This window comes from Lissotriton helveticus, chromosome 12 (genome assembly GCF_964261635.1).
Source record: "Lissotriton helveticus chromosome 12, aLisHel1.1, whole genome shotgun sequence".
NCBI lineage: Eukaryota > Metazoa > Chordata > Amphibia > Caudata > Salamandridae > Lissotriton > Lissotriton helveticus.
Genome location: NC_136073.1, coordinates 291,149,014 through 291,152,287, shown reverse-complemented (window position 1 = coordinate 291,152,287; position 3,274 = coordinate 291,149,014).

Genomic DNA, 3,274 nt, shown 5'->3' with positions numbered 1-3,274 from the left:
CTAGTCTAAGGGCAGATGTACATAAGCTGTCTGACCACAAATGAAATAGGTATGGCGTGACGTTTTGAAAGAAGAAAGAAGAAGAAGAAGAATGTCCTTCTGAGAGTGAAGTTCCTTGTAAATAGCTCCTTGTAAATATGGTTTATGAAGAGCACGTCATTATTATAACTTGCTGAGTTTCTTGTAAATATGGCTTGTGAATAGCGCCATGTGGTCATGGTTTGTGCAGAGTATGTTTGTCAATACAATATCTTGTATTGAGAAGGCAGTATTTGTTTTAACATGCTGTATAACAAGGTGTTGAGGGATTTTGGCGTTGTTTGGCGTTTTCGGGGGGGGGCGTGTTTTTGAGCGGAAATTCGTACCCGTTCCAGTGGAGGGATTCGGCTGCTTTTTGGTGAGGATGTAGGGCATCGCTTGGACTACTGTGATGCCAAATTTGAAAAGATTCTGAGCTGTGGAAGTGGAGGAAAAAGCATGTCTTGTGCGGAGGCGCGATTTGCCATGTTATCCAATGGGCGTGTTTTCCTAAATCTATTTCGGCAGAACTCCCTTTGTTTTCTGATAAGGGGGTAGTTGGCCACATACCAAGCACTCAGTTGCATTGCTGGTCTGGCTGGTCACGTATGCATACTGGATGAATGTATATGTGAGGAAATGAAAAAGAAAACATGTAGCAATAAACTAACACCGATTATAACAATGCACAGAATAAAATAATGATCAAGGTAACAATCCATCTGCTGCGTAATGTCTTGCAGTATTATTCCTTTTTATCTCTCATCTTGCTATTCTCATATGTGATCTTATACATGTCAGAAACTGGTCTAACCGATTCACCACCGGGTGGGCTTAAACAATTAAACTACGTCTGACTTACTAGATCTAAGTTTAGACCTATACTCTTGCTGAGGGGTCTTTTCAAGCAAAGGCGGCACAAAGTCTGTTGTGTCATTAAAGTCAATGTTCTTTTCGAATGTTCCACATTGTCCAAAATAGCGCTTAACGTGATGGGCATGGATCCAGCCCTTGCGTCCCTCCACTTTCAGTGCGGTCCTCGTGGTAAGAAGCACCATCTTCGGGGTCTTCCAGCGCGGCTCGAGGGGGCTGGAACGATCAAAATTCCGGATGCACACAAAGTCCCCTGGGACTATGGCGTGTTCCTTGACGTGGGTGTTGTCAGGGAAGGCGGCAGCAACCTGTGAACGACAAGAGAGTAGTGCAGACATCAAGGAAGCCAGGTAATCTGTCAGCATGTTACTGTCAACATCAGTTATCTTTCTGGGCATAGGCGTACCCCACATATTTGGCGGTCTACCGAAAACCACTTCATACGGAGATAGGCCTGTTCTGGAATGTGCTACCATACGCATGTAAAAGAGGGCAACCGGCAGGGCTACCATCCAATCCACGCCTTTCTCTGCACAGACCTTTGCTAATTTTGTCTTGAGGGTCTGATTATGTCTTTCTACAAGGCCAGCTGCTTCTGGGTGTCTGACACAATGGAACTTCCATGTGTAACCTAACAGAAGGGACACTTGTTTCATTAATTCAGAGGAGAATGGCTGGCCGTTATCTGAATTGATCACCCGAGGTAATCCATACCTGGGGAAATACTCGCGCACTAACTGTCTGGCTGTTGTTACAGCAGTATAATCTGGAACTGGATAAGCTTCTGTCCATCTAGATAGTGCACACACTACCACCAAGACATACTTGTAACCTCTACATCTGTCCATTTGGATATAATCCATCTGGAGAACCTCAAAAGGGTGGTCAGGAGGATGAAATCCGCCTTGTTCCACCGGGATGCCTTTACCTGGATTGAACTGACAACAGATCATACATGTTCGTACTTTCTGCTTCGCTGCGGCACGCATGTGCTTGTTAAACCAGATGTTCTGTAAGCTGTCTAACATTGCTTTTTCTCCCAAGTGTGCTGGACTGTGTGCTGTGTTGATGATTACTTGTACCATAGAATCTGGTAGAAACCATGTGCCTTTTCCCTTAGTCATCCAACCTTGGTCAGTCTGGACCCCTCCTTGTTCAGTCCATTTCTTTATCTCATCTGCAGTGGCATGTGTCTGTATGTCGAGCACGTCTTGAGTGGGATCCCTGACTGTCATACATGTTGTCAGTAATGGTACCTCTGTCCTTGTCGTGTCTGTTGGTGTCTGGGCTGTAAGTCTAGCTGTTCGATCTGCCAGGTCATTACCCTGGGAAATGGTGTCTGTAACTTTGGTGTGAGCTTTGCACTTCAGGATAGAAATGGCTGTAGGTAAATGTATGGCTTCTAACAGGGCTTGAATAAGCTGGCCATGCTGAATCTTGGTCCCATGGGAGGTCAGGAAACCTCTCTCCCTCCATAAGACCCCGAAATCATGAACAACGCCAAAGGCATATTGCGAATCAGTATAAATGTTTACTTTCAAGTGCTTAGCTCTTATGCAGGCTTGTGTCAGAGCGATGAGCTCTGCTGCTTGTGCTGACAATGTGTCTATTTTCTGTGTCTCTATGACTTCTTTATCAGTGGTCACAGCATAGGCCGCCACTAACTCTCCTGTACTTGTTCTCATGCATGATCCATCTACATAGAGCGTTAAGTCTGGGTCTGAAAGTGCAATATCTGTCAGGTCTTGTCTTGGTTTCGTCACGATATTCATTAGTTCCACACAGTCATGTGATGGTGCATTTACTGTACTTGAGGGCAAAAGTGTTGCAGGATTCAGAATATTACAACGTCTGATCTCTATGTGTGGTTGAAATAATGTCAGTTCATATCCTGTCAGTCTTGCTACAGTCAAGTGTTGTGTTTGTGTTCTGTTTAAGAGAACCTCCACTGCATGTGGAACCTGTACTGTCAGAGGGTGGCCCAATACTATTGAATCACTTTGTCTTATGGCTAGGGCTGTTGCTGCAACTGATTTCAGGCATGCAGGCAGAGCCTGGGCCACTGGGTCTAGCGTGCTAGAAAAATAAGCACAAGGCTTGTGTTTTCCTGCTTGATCTTGTGTGAGAACAGATAACGCTGTTCCTTCTCTTTCAGTTACAAAAAGCATGAAAGGTTTGCTGTAACATGGAGTCGCTAACACTGGCGCTTGACATAAAGCTCTTTTTAATTCCTCGAATGCCAAGGTGTGTTCTTGTGTCCAAGGGAGGACAGTCCCCCCTGCCTCCTGTGTAGTTAACTGTATGAGTGGTTTGGCTAGAAAGGCATACTGGGGAATCCATTGCCTACAGTATGAAGTGAGGCCAATAAAGGCACGTACTTCCT